Below are 14,008 nucleotides of genomic sequence, written 5' to 3' on the forward strand. Positions count from 1 at the left end.
ATATGATTTCATTTCCTTGGGAGACTGGAAAAGATAAAGCTATAGGAACGGGGCTTCCCTGTTGGCGCAGTGGTTGAGAATCCGCCTGCCGATGCGGGGGACACGGGTTCGTGCCCCGGTCTGGGAAGATCCCACATGCCGTGGAGCGGCTGGGCCCGTGAGCCATGGCCGCTGAGCCTGCGCGTCCGGAGCCTGTGCTCCACAACGGGAGAGGCCGCAACAGTGAGAGGCCCGCGTACCGCAAAAAAAAAAACAAACCAAAAAAAAACCCCAAAAAACTATAGGAACAGAGAACAAGTTGCCAGAGGTTGGGGTGGGGAGAGAGTCTGACCAAAAGTGGGACATGAGTGAATTCTTTAGGGTGCTGGCATGTTCCATATCCTATTTGTGATTGTTAGAAGAATCCATGCACGTGTTAAACACATAGAATTGTACACCCATGTGAACTCTACTGTATGAACATTTTTCAAAAAGACAAACCAGAGACTAGGAGAAAATAGTTGCAAAGCATATTTGTTAATGGCCTTGTATTCAGTATTATAAAGAAGTCTCAAAACTTAATAATAAAACAAAGCAATTAAAAATAGCAAAAGATTTGAATAGATATTTCACGAAGGAATGTATATGGATGGTAAGTAAGCATGGGAAAAGATGCTCAACAGTTTCATTAATGCATATTAAAACACAATGAGAGGGCTGGGCTTCCCTGGTGGCGCAGTGGTTGAGAGTCCGCTGCCGATGCAAGGGACACGGGTTCGTGCCCGGGGCCGGGAAGATCCCACATGCCGCGGAGCGGCTAGGCCCATGAGCCATGGCCACTGAGCCTGCGTGTCCGGAGCCTGTGCTCCGCAACAGGAGAGGTCACAACGGTGAGAGGCCCGCGTACCGCAAAAAAACCCCAAAAAACCAACAAAAAAACCCACAATGAAATATACCTATTAGAATTGGTAAAATAATAAAGAAAAAGCGGCTAATACCGAGTGCTGTTAAGAATCTGGAGCAACTGGAACTGTCCTGTATTGTTGGTGGGGATGGAAAATGGTTACAGCCACTTTGGAAAACAGTTTGGCATTTCCTTTAAAAGCATACTACACGCTCCAGCAATTCCACTTCTAAATGTTTATCCAAGAAAAAATGAAAACATATGTTCACACAAAAACCTATACATGACTGATTTCAGTGACTTTATTCATAATTGCCCCAAACTGGAAACAGTTTAAATGTTCTTCAAACTGTAGTCCACCCATACAATAGAAAAAGGAACAAACTACTGGTATATGAAGCAAAATGGATGAATCTCAAAGACATTACGCTAAGTGAAAGAAGCCAGGCTCAAAAGGTCATATACTGGATGATTTCATTTATATGACATGTAGAAAAGAAAAAAACTATAGGAACAGGAAACAGATCAATGATCGCCGGGGGCGGAGAGAGGGGTTGACTACAAAGGGACACAGGGAGTGTTTTAGTAGAGTGTCCTAACTGTTCTGTATCTTGAGGACGACAGTGGCTATGTAACCACATGCATTTGTCAAAACGCAGAGAATTGTACACGATGCAGAGTAAATCTTACTGTACGTAAATTATGCTTCAGTAAACCAGACTTAAAAAAAATCAGGATGGTCCTCAGAGCTGGAAGACTTGGAGCTATGTGAGTTTCACTCTTTCTTTTCTTTCAATTTTCTTTTCAAATCGATTGAACAAGTGTTGAGTGTTTCCATGTAGCATTCACCAGGCTAAGCATTTCTGGGACTACAACAGAAGTTTCAAACTAGGATTCCAACCTCAAGTTATTCATAATTACAAGGACAGGCATTGCAGTTTATTTATTTAAATAAATAAATATATATATATATATATTTATTTTGTTGTGCTGGGTCTTAGTTGCAACACGCGGGATCTTTGTTGCCACACGTTGGGTCTTTAGTTGTGGCATGCGGGATCTTTTATTTTTAGTTGCGGCATGCGGGATCTAGTTCCCTGACCAAGGATCGAACCTGGGCCCCCTGCACTGGAAGCACGGAGTCTTAACCACTGGACCACCAGGGAAGTCCCAGGTGTTGCAATTTAGACTTTATAAGTTCTTAAGTACAGAGATGACAAATGAACGCAACATCTTAGAAAGGTCAATCAGAAAGCTTTGTGTGGTCTAGATTATATTGGGAGGAACTGCAGGGGGAGACCAGTTAAGAAACAATGGTTTGTCACAGGATATTGAATACAGTTCCCTGTGCTATACAGTAGGACCTTGTTGTTTATCCATCCTGTGACAAACCATAATGGAAAACAATACAAAAAAGAATATATATATGTATAACTGAGTCACTTTGCTGTACAGAAGAAATTAATACAACACTGTAAATCAACTATACTTCAGTAAAATCTAAGAAATAAATAAAAACAATGGAACTAACCTACAAGTGAGGTGGGTGATAAGAATGCACACAGGGGGATGGTCGTTTTGGATATCTGAGAGGCAGATTAAGCACATACCCAGGGACAAAAGAGGGGCCCCTAAAAATGAGAAATCTTCAGTTTTCATGAAGCTTTACAGACCCTTGCAACTTATAAAAAAGGGCACCAGGCATTTTTTTGGTCTTAGGGCCAGGTCTTAATCTGTGTTCCTGTCATGACAGCAGAGACAGAAAAAAGTAAATCCAAAGACTCCAAAAAGAAAAAAAGAAAAGAAAAAAAGCTAGAACACAAAGAATGAACCAAAAAAGGAATTTAAAACATGATTTCAAAATTATGATCTTGGAAGAATTTAACATTGATAAAGAGGGAAAATATGACAGAAGGTTTGAAGGGGGAAGATGCCATGTTTTGTCTCGTTACCTTCACCTGAAATGCCCCTCCTCCCACCATTGCTACATGGTATCTCCCACACCTCCAATTCTTTTCTCAAGCTCCACCTTCTAAATGAGGCCTACCCAGCTCCCTGTTTAAAACTGTACTGCCCTCTCCGGTCTCTATACTTTGCTCTACTTCTCTTTTTCACAGCACTGATTACCTTCTTGCCTTCTAGCATACTTTATTTATTCGTTATGCCTGTTGTTTACCATCTGCCTTTCCTCTCTAGAATGCAAGCTCCCAATGTCAGGGATCATTCGGAATTTTGTTCAGGGATGCATCTCGAGCACCCAAAATGGTACCTGGCACAGCATAGGTGATCAATAAATATTAATGAATTATTTTAACTGACATTTATTGAGCACATTCTTAGACTAAGCACTTTACTATATGCTTTATATTATTTAATCTCATTGAGTCCTTACAACTGTTCCTCTTTTTTTTATTGAGGTATAGTTGATGTGTAATATTATTTAAGTTTCAGGTATACAACCCAGTGATTCACAATTTTTAAAGGTATCCTTCATTTATAGTTATTATAAACTATTGGCTGTATTTCTGTGTTGTACAATACACCCTTGTAGCTTATTTATTTTACACATAGTAGTTTGTACCTCTTAATTCCCTATCCCTATCTATGCTCTATTATTATTCACATTTTACAGATAAGGAAACAGAGGCTGAGGCATATTGAAAGACTAATCCAAAGTTACATATACCTAGCAAGAAGTGGAGCCCGTGTTCAAACACAGAAATGCCTGATCCCAGAGACTCTTCTGGCCTCTAGGACACACACCACCTCTTGGTTCCTGGGCACCCGGCCACCTAACAGATTCTTGGTTGACAGATTAGATCTATAGGATGGATTTGTTAGTGGAAGCCATTAGAAGAAAAGAGTTATCCAAGACAAACCCTGTACCAGTGATATGGAGACAGTGAGGCTGAGACAGCTGCTAACAGCACTTTTGAAAGATAAAACTGGAATTTGAACTCGAGTTTTTCACTCTTTAATAGTTCATAAGAAATTGAAATTGAAATTCACATCTTCCCTTCCTTCCTTTCTAAAAGGGAAAGGCAGGCTGAATCCCTTTTAGTCTCCAGTTTTTAGTAAAGTCTACCTAAAATAAAATTCACTTATTTTTTTCACTGACGCTTACTGGAATTGTTTCATCTGAGCAATTCATTTGGTTTCTGTTTTACCATACAGACAGGAAAATGTGTTTTCATTCTTTATAGAGTGTCTCTAAGAATTCTTTACAGAAATGGGATTGACAACACAAAAATAGTATTGGAGGAAAGAATCTTAATTTGGATCGTTGTTTTACCAATTCTAGCAGCAGCGCCTGATGATAAAAATATTCTCAAGCTTTTCAGACGGGGATTTACTCTTCCGGTGCATATTTAGGGCAGGATGACCTTTCACTCCCTTTTGATGGGCGCCCTCTTGTGGTGGATTGTGAGTATGCACGTCTCCATCTTGCTCCAACGTTCTTTGTGACACAGGACGAGCAGTGGTTTGTCTTGAGCTTCCTCCGATACCCCTGGTGAAGAGAAGCACGCCCGGTCTTGAGTAGTCTCTGGTGTTCTTGAAACATAAGGACAAATATGTTGTTTTTATTTCTAAACTTTATTTTTCTCTGTATCTTTTTCTGCCTACTGCTGTTCCCGTCACCGGTTTTAGTTACTATTTTCTCTTTCTATTTCATGGAGGATAATTGTGAATGAAAGTAGAAAACCCATTATAAACAGGTTTTAAAAGGCTTTACATTTTAAACTATAAATTCATTCGTTACCCAAACAACTCTGCATTTTTGTGTTACAGGAATTATGTGAGTTAGAGGCTGAGAAATCTCAGAATGTCTTGGGATTGTGAGTTCATCTCGTTTCAAAGCTGTCTGAAGGTCAGGGAGAAAATGGCAGTATTCCGGGAGATGAAGGGGGATGATGACTGTATTAGCCTTTAGAACGTGTCTCCTGTGCATGGACACTTGATAATATGCCTCCTGGAAAATGATAGATATTATGTATAGATCACCTATCGCGATTTAAATTCTGCTATATAATGGCTGCCATTTTAATTTCACTAACTCAGGGGATGATGTCTTATGCTTATTTCAGGATCCACTGAAAAGGTCTTGGATCTTTGGAGTCAAGCAGAACTAAATTTAAATCCAAACTCTGATACTTATCAGGGAGACTTTGGGCAAATTACTTAATCTCCCTTGTTGCAGTAAGGGCACACCGGTTCCTACTTCATAGGCACATGAAGCTCAAAGGAGGTCACGAGTGTAAAGGACAGTTCACTTGGAAGGAAAACACCCACTCATCACTGATTTATTGTAATCTAGTTGGGATGACAAGACACATTGAAATACTGAACAGAGTATATAACACATTGAAATTAGTTTGCATGTACACGAAAATTTCCTTATTGTACTATCCATTTTTCTTTGTGTTTGGAGGCTATCTCAATAAGAATAGATAAATTTAGAATTGTTGTACCTTACTGGCGAACTGAAGACTTTAGAAATATTATTTGGTAACCCCTAATAATGTTGTTTGCCTCAGAACCTATTTGGTTTGATATTACTGCAGGTATCCCAGTTCTTTTGGCTATATTTGCTGCTTCAAGTCTATAATTCCATATCTGCAGTTCCGAAGACCAAAAAGCTCTGAAAAAAGAGGTTTTTTTTTTTTTTTCATAATTCATTTGGCAGCAAAACCTGATCTGTGCTGATGTGAATCTGTTTAGTCTTTATTTATTCTACTTAGTGTGAATATTAATGTTTCTTTCAGAAATATTACTCTGCTTGGTTATGAAGTGCTGCATCAAACCCCACTGGGGATGTTATGCAGATGTAACATATAACTGTATTCATTTCTTAAAATAAATTAAAATTAATGTGAATTTGAAACACATTTTGTTATAGGGTTTGGGTTAAGGACTTGTGTGTATGTGTGTGTGTGTATATATATGTGTATATATATATATATACATTTTTTATATGACAAAATATTTATGATATATAAAATATATAAAAACTATATAGCATACATAATATAAAATATATAATACACATTATATGTGTTACATATGTAACATACTAAGATATATAAAATATGTATAATATATTTATAAATTATAAAATATATGTACTATATATTCTATATAATTACATATATAATACATAAAAAATATATTATATATGTATATTTTCCCCATGTTTTAGATATGTATCTTTAAGCAGCATTTCGCTGGATTTATTTTTAATCTAACAATCTGTCTTTTAAATGGAAGGTTTAGTCTACGTACATCTATTTCTGATGTATTTGGATTTTTTTCTGTCCTCTCGCTTTTCTGCTTTCTAATTGTCCCACGTTATCTGTACTTTCCTTCTTTCCAACATTCTACTGGATTAAGTGAGCTTCCTTTCTCTTTTTCTTAAGTGTTTGCTCAATTAGCTAGGAAGTTATAACCTCTATTCTCTTAATGGTTCCTTTTGAAATATTTTCATGCATATTTAATTTACGAAGTCTGTAATCAATCAGTATCTTTAGCCCATGCCTCAAAAATTCCAAGGCATTTCATTGCTCTAATTCTGATCACACTCTCCCAGCTTACATGCTATTGTCAACTATTTTTGGTTTATCTTCTTTTTTTGTTTTTAATCATAAAAATTAGAATTTATTGTTTAATGAAAACATTTATTTAGATTTATGCCCCTATTTACCAATTCAGCCATTTATCCAATGTGTAATTTTTGAACATCTATTCCAAACTAGGGACTCAGCCAGTAAACAAAACAAAGTCTCTGACCTTCAGGGACTTAATTTCCAGCTCACAGTAACTGTTCCATCCTACACCTCATATCTTTTTTCTGAGATCATTTTTCTTCTTCCTGTACATCTTCTGGAAGTTCCATTACTGGGAGCTTGTTGAATCTTAATGCTTTTTGCTTTTTAAGATAGTTTTTATTTTATTTTATTTTTTTTGCAGTACGCAGGCAGGCCTCTCACTGTTGTGGCCTCTCCCGTTGCGGAGCACAGGCTCCGGACGCGCAAGCTCAGCGGCCATGGCTCACGGGCCCAGCCACTCCGCGGCATGTGGGATCTTCCCAGACTGGGGCACGAACCCGTGTCCCCTGCATCGGCAGGCAGACTCTCAACCACTGCGCCACCAGGGAAGCCCCCAAAGATAGTTTTTATTTTTGAGATATAATTCACAACCATACAATTCTCTCATTTAAAGTATATAGTTAAATGGTTTTTAGTATATTTGTAGATATGTGCAGTCATCACCATAGTCAATTTTAGGACATTTTCGTAACCTCAGAAAGAAACAGTACACCTGTTAGCAGTCACTTCCTATAGTGGGTTGAATAGTGTCTCCTTAAACTTCATGTCTACCTGGAACCTTGGAATGTGACTATATTTGGAAATAAGGTTTTGCATATATAATTAGTTAAGATGACATCATACTGAATTAGCATGGGCCCTAAATTCAATAACCAGTGTTCTTACAGAAGACACAAGGGCACACAGAGCTACAGAGAAGAAAGCTGTGTGAAGGGGGAGACGGAGATAGAGTGATGCGGCTACAAGCCAAGGAATGCCAAGGGTTGCTGGGAGCCATTAGCGTCCAGAAAGAGACAAGGGCGCGTTCTTCCCTAGAGCCTTCGGAGGGAGTATGGCCCAGCTAACGCTTAAGATTTCTGACTTCTAGCCTCTAGTACTGTGAGAGAATAAATTTCTGTGGTTGTAAGCTATGCAGTTTGTAATTTGTTATGGCAGCCCTAGGAAACTAATACAGTTCCCATTCCCCCTTTCTCCAGCCCTCGGCCACCACTAATCTAGTTTCTGTCTGGATGGATTTGCCTATTCTGAACATTTCATAGAAATGGAATCATAAAAATGTGGTACTTTGTATCTGCCTTCTTTAACTTAGTGTTTTCAAGGGCCATCTATGTTGTAACATGTATCAATACTTCATTGTGTTTAGTGGCCAACTAATATTCCATTGTAAGGTTATACCAATTTTGTTTACCCATTCATCAGTTGATTAACATTTGGGTTGTTTTCACCTTTCGGCTATTACGAATAATGCTGCTATAAACATTTGTGTACAAGTTTTTGTGTGGACATGTGCTTTCATTACTCTTGGGTATATAGGTAGGAGTGGAATTGCTGGGTCGTATGGTAACTCTGTGTTCAATCATTTGGTGAACTGCCAGACTGTTTTCCAAAGTGGCTGCAGCATTTTACATTCCCACCAGCAGTGCATAAGGGTTCCAATTTCTACACATTCTCATCGATATGTGTTACTATCTGAATTTTTGATTCTAGCCATATTAATGGTTGTAAAGTGGTATCTCATTGTGTGTGTGTGTTTTTTTAAAATAATTAATTTTTGGCTGTGTTGGGTCTTTGTTGCTGCGCACAGGCTTTCGCTAGTTGTGGTGAGCGTGGGCTACTCTTCATTGCAGTGCGTAGGCTTCTCATTGCAGTGGCTTCTCTTGTTGCAGACCATGGGCTCTAGGTACACGGACTTCAGTAGCTGTGGTGCACAGGCTTAGTTGCTCCGCAGCATGTGGGGTCTTCCCGGACCAGGGCTCAAACCCGTCACCCCTGCAATGGCAGGAGGATTCTTAACCACTGCACCACAAGGGAAGTCCCTCATTGTGGTTTTGATTTGCATTTCCCTTTTGACAAATGATGTCAAACAACTTTTCCTGTGCTTATTGGCCATTTATATATCTTTCTTGGAGAAATGTCTATTCAGATCCATTGTCCAATATTTTAATTGGCTTACTTGCCTTTTTATTGTTGAGTTGTAAGTGTTCTTTATATATTCTAGATAACATGTTCCTTGTTAGATATATGATTTGCAAATATTTTCTACCATTTGTGTGTTGTTTTTACATTTTTTTGTTAGTGTTCCTGAGTTGTATCCTTTATAATAAACCAATAATATGGTAGGTAAACTGTGTTCCTAAGTGAGCTGCTCCAGCAAATTGTTGAACCCAAGGAGGGGGGTCATGGGAACCTCCCATCTGTAGCTGGTCAGTTAGAAGAACGGGAAACCACCTGGACTTGAGATTGGCATCTGAAGTGGGAGGGGGGAGTCTTGTAAAACTGAGCCCTTGACCTATGGGGTCTTCGCTAACCCCAGGTAGACAGTGCCAGAGTTGAATTAACTTGTAGGACACTCAGCTGTCGACAAAATTAGAGAACTGCTTGGTGTGGGGAAAGAACCCACACATCTGGTGTCAGAAGTGTGCTGGGGAGAATGAAGAGTAGTGTGTTGAGTAGAGAAACACAGAGAGTTTTTTCTTTCACTGAGTCTCAAAACCTAATGACGGAACCTGTGTTTGTCAAGGCAAAGTCAGTCAGCAAGTCGGTAGGCAGAAGACCCTGGAAATAAGATTGAAACAGAAGTAAAGGGGTTTCCCAGAACCGTGGGGAAGGGAAATCTAAGACAGTATATGTGCTGCCAGAAAGCAACCTTTGCAGACTGGAACCAGTGATGTAAGGGCTCCACAAGGACGTGTTCTAAGAAAAAGTAAATGAAACTGATAGGCTTCTCATCTGCCTATTGTTTAAATTTGTACCTACCTGATTAGCAGTAATCAAGCCTTTTCCACATTTATTCGTCCTTTGGAATTCCTTTTTGGGTACTGACAATTTATATCCCTGGCTCATTTTAGATATAGTTGTCTTTTTCTCATTGATTTATTAGATATCTTTATATATCTCTTTTCAGTTATATTCTAACTATCTTTTCCCCTTCTGTGTCATGCCACCTTGTTCAATATACCCAAGAGATTAACCAGTCTTTTCCTTTTTGGTTTGTGCTTTTGGGTTTTGTTTATGGACTTCTTTCTAACTCTGAAATCAAAAATATATTCTCCCATTTCTCTTAACACCTATCTCGAATACTTCCTGCTGTAAAGATCTTAGATCTTGGAAATCTTTGATTTAAATTCTCCTCCCCTTCCCCAAGTTTGTACTAAGTAAGGAAAGATCATTTTATTTGGAGGAGGAAGGGGTGTCAGGATGGCTGATAAATTTAGCCTATGGGCCATTTGTCACCTGTAAAAATCCTTTTACCCTTAGAATCTCAGCCTAAAACTCTCTCCTCCGTGAGGCCTTTACTAACCATCCCAATGGAATTCAATTCAACATACATTTATTGAGCACCTTTTATATACCTGGCCCTTTCCTAGAAGCTTAGGACACAGTGTTGAATAGCACTTATATTTCATTAGAGAACATAGATTTTAGCCAGATCGAGGCACAGATTCCCCTGTGGTTCCACTATATGCTATAAACCTCCACCACAGTAATTATTATCTTAATAGAATAATTTATGCATGGTTTTCTCCTCCATCAGCCAATCCCATTGACTCTGCCTTCAAAATATAACCAAAGTCTGATGACTCCTCAAGATTTTTAAAACAGCCTCAAAGGCGTAATCTTCTGCTGGATTATGTAATAGCCTCCAGTTAATCTGCCTGCCCCTGCCTTTGTCACACCCACCAATCTCTTCTCAACAGCACCGCCACAGTGATTCTGCTAAAGTGTAAACCAGCTTCTGAACACTCTTCCGCTCAGAACCCCTCAGCGGCTCCCATCTCACACGGGGGAGAAGCTGAGCACCCCACCCCCATCCGTGCCCTTGGGCTATGGCCGCTCTCCTTTCACTCCCGCACTCCTGGGACCCCGGCCACACCAATTCCCAACAGTTTCTACAACATTCCAAGCAATCACTGGCCTCAGGGTCTTCGCATTTGTGGTTTCCCAGCCCAGGGTCCCATATCCCCACAGTCTGACCCCCTCACTTCTGTTGTGTCTCTGCCCAAATAGCACAGTTGCAGTAGGTCCTGCTTTGACCAAAAATGAAGTTAAACATTAAAATTAAAATAAGAAAAATAAAATAAGAAACAGCACACGCAGTCCTACTCTCTGTCTCTCCTAACCTAATTAATTTTTCTCCACTGCACTTAACATCTGATCTGCTGTATGTTTCTTTCTCACTGTTTACCACCACTAGGATATAAGCTCCCTGAGGCTCAGGAATGGTGTTTATTCACTGCTATTTCACTACTGCCCAGAACAGTGCCGAGTACATACTGCCCAATATATATTTATTGAATAAATAAATGCATGCACGTAGGAATGAATGAATGGCAGGTCTAGGTGTGGGTGGGTCAGCATAAAATACTGGTTATATTAGAAAAAGAACAGGTACAGAGGGGCGAAGAGATCATAAAGAAAGGAAGAGGGCCGATAAATTTCTCCCACTTTGCGATTTTACTTAGAGCCTTTGGGATAGCTGACCCCCTTATCACTGGCCTCTGCTATTGCCTTGGACATTAGTTTCCTTCCTGAATGTCCTTAAGGTGGCTCTCGATAAAGACTTATTGATTGACAGCTTAATTAAGTTATTATAAGAGTTTTTCCCCTGCATCACCCAGAAAATGGAATCAGCTTTCAGATTGCTTTGGTGGGCAGGCTTGCCCTCACATCTACTAGGAGAGGGATGGACCAGGAGCTTCCTGTGCTCGTGTTGAGAATGCTGAAAGTTGACTTCAAGGACACATGGCCTTTGTTAGGAGAAGACTTCTCCTAACGAATAACCCAATGGAAAAATGGGCAGGAGACTTAGACATTTCTCCAAAGAAGACATACAGATGGGCAGTAGGCACATGAAAAGATGTTCAGCATTGCTAATTATTAGAGAAATGCAAATCAAATCTACAGTGAGGTACCCCTTCACACTGGCCATCAGAATGGCCATCATTTAAAAGTCTACAAATAACAAATGCTGGAGAGGGTGTGGAGAACAGGGAATCCCCCTACACTGTTGGTGGGAATGTGAATTGGTGCAACCGCTATGCAATCCTACTCCTTGGCATATATTCAGAGAAAATTCTAATTCAAAAAGATACGTGTACCCCAATATTCATTGCAGCACTATTCACAATAGCCACGACGTAGAAACAACCTAAATGTTCATTGACAGATGAATGGATAAAGAAAATGTGGTACGTATATACAATGGAATACTACTCAGCCATAAAAATGAGTGAAATAATGCCATTTGCAGCATCATGGATGGATGTAGAGATGATCACTAAGTGAAGTAAGCCAGACAAAGACAAATATCATATAATATCACTTATATGTGGAATATAAAATATGACAAAATGAACTTACCTACAAAACAGAAACAGACTCACAGACATAGAGAACAGACTTGTGGTTGCCAGGAGGGAGGGGGTGGAGGGGGAGGGACAGACTGGGAGTTGGGATTAGCAGATGCACACTGTTATATATAGAATGGATAAACAACAAGGTCCTACTATATAGCACAGGGAATTGTAGTCAATATCCTGTGATAAACCATAACGGAAAAGAATATGAAAAAGAATATATATATATAACTGAATCACTTTGTTGTACACCTGAAATTAATACAACATTGTAAATCAACTATAATAAAATAAAATTTTTAAAAAGACTTCTATTGGTTTATCATGTACAAAGCCATCTAAGAAACTCAGAACCAACTGAGATGGCTGGAATCCAAGATTTATCTCTTAATTCAAAACTGTGGGAAGAAATAATACAGGTGAATTAAATCTCAACTTTTCTTCGTTGTCATCTTCGACTCACTTATTTATACTTTCAAGTACGTCAATTTTTGTGTGTATATGTAGAGACAGTGTGGTCTCCTCAAATATAAACTGAGGGAGAGAAGAGCTGCTTATCTATTAATCAGCTGTACTGTAGGCAAAATATTTAGTCATACTGTGGCTCATATGGTAGGGATGAAATAGTTAAATAACAGAACTCCTAAGAGGAAGGAGGCGGCCAGTTTTTAACCCCAGCTGTCACAACCAGAGACTATCATCAGAGTGGGACAGACTTCTAGAAAAAAATTTTCCAGTCTACACTTTACCTGTAAGTTACTCGTTTTCTGCTTAAAGACAAGGATTAAAGCTTTTCATCATCGGAAAGAAAAAGTACCCAAATTTTGGGGCATTTCTGCATTTTTAATAGATTTGTGCAATAACAATTAAAATGGGGATATCTAGAGAAATGGAAATATGAGTATTATACATATGTTCCCGAAAGCTAAACTTTGAAAATTGTACGTATACATGACCAAAATCTCCTCTGCGATCCACGGATCAGATCACAGAGCGTGTGGTGTGGACAGATGGGAATCTGCACAGGAGGTGGACTGCCATGGCATGTGGTCCACGTGGGATTCAGAAGCACCTCAACAGCTGATTAGAAACCAGGATGAGATGATGGAGATGCAAAATGAGAGACGAGTCTTTAGCCAGGACACTTTGAACAGCAAGTGACAGAAAACCAATCCAAACTAGGTTAAACAAAATGAGTGGTTTATCTGAAGAGCAGAAGTAGCTCAAAGGACCATCACAGGACCTAGAGTCATTCTGGGGTCCCACAGACCGGAACCAGGAACCCAAAAATTGTTAGCTCTCTCTCTCTGTCTGTCTCTCTCTCATCTGTTCCACTTACGCTTCCTTCTCTGTTAATAGAGATGGACATTCTCTGCCCAGTAGGAAAAGTGGCCTTCAGCAACAGTCAAAGTCACATCCTGAAAAATTTGCAGCCAGAGATGTCTATTTATCTCTGAATTTCAGTTGGAAAGATCCTAGGGAAGGACTCAGACTGTTCAGATGGGATTCTTATGCCCACCACTTGGATTATTGGACTATACTGTGGCTAGGGCGTGGGCCCTCTGTTGACCTAGCCTGGGTCATGTTCCTTCTTTGGGCCAGAGTGCATAGCTTCTATACCGGGTGATGGCTTAGCACAGACATGACCATGAGACACTTGTTTGTGTGGGACGGCCCCTACAAGGCAGCCCTGACAGTTACCGCCCTGGTCGTTCCTAGCACCCTTCCTAGCACCCTTCCAAGGAGGATGGCTGGACAGTTACTATGAGAACTTCACCCTGGGGGTACATGTGTGCATGTGTGTAGTCAGACCGACTAGATTCCAATGGCTCCTCCCTCCACCACTTACTTGCCAAGTGATATTTCTATGTATCAGTTTCCTTGTTTATAAAAAGAAAATAATAATTGTACCAACTCCATGGGGTCATTAATAGGATTAAATGACT

At 39.7% G+C, this 14,008-nt stretch overlaps 1 non-coding gene across 1 annotated transcript; it reads right to left on the reverse strand.

Annotated features, from left to right (window-relative positions):
* Positions 1–1,976: 1,976 nt before the first annotated feature.
* Positions 1,977–2,049, reverse strand: TRNAW-CCA (transfer RNA tryptophan (anticodon CCA)). Its single transcript has one exon. It is a non-coding gene; the product is annotated as a tRNA-Trp (tRNA).
* Between the last annotated feature and the right edge of the window lie 11,959 nt (positions 2,050–14,008).

The sequence above is a fragment of the Lagenorhynchus albirostris genome, chromosome 10 (assembly GCF_949774975.1).
Source record: "Lagenorhynchus albirostris chromosome 10, mLagAlb1.1, whole genome shotgun sequence".
Classification (NCBI taxonomy): Eukaryota; Metazoa; Chordata; class Mammalia; order Artiodactyla; family Delphinidae; genus Lagenorhynchus; species Lagenorhynchus albirostris.